This window comes from Notothenia coriiceps, unplaced genomic scaffold, assembly GCF_000735185.1.
Source record: "Notothenia coriiceps isolate Sejong01 unplaced genomic scaffold, NC01 NC01_scaffold00028799, whole genome shotgun sequence".
Classification (NCBI taxonomy): domain Eukaryota; kingdom Metazoa; phylum Chordata; class Actinopteri; order Perciformes; family Nototheniidae; genus Notothenia; species Notothenia coriiceps.
This window is the reverse complement of record NW_011361500.1, coordinates 247,844-248,150: the sequence shown is the minus strand read 5'-3', so window position 1 is coordinate 248,150 and position 307 is coordinate 247,844.

The window sequence follows — 307 nt, the reverse complement described above, 5'->3', positions numbered from 1 at the left end:
AAGTAACTTCGGTGTCCGTCTACAACTACCAAACGTTGGCTAACGTACGTAAGTTTACAGTTTACTACTCGACCGTTTAGTTAGTACGTACGTAGTCCAGGTACTTTTTACTTTAACTTACCTCGTCCCGTAAATTCCGTCCAAAACTAGTTTTTATCGTCCCTGTACACTATTTTTTCGACGTACGGACGTCCGTAAGTCTCGAGCCCTGATCCCTCCTACTCTGTAGTGCCGTTCAGGTAACCTCGAGCCAAGGTTTAACTGTGAGCTACTGTTGTGACGTTCAGGACCCTAGTAGCAGGTTTTA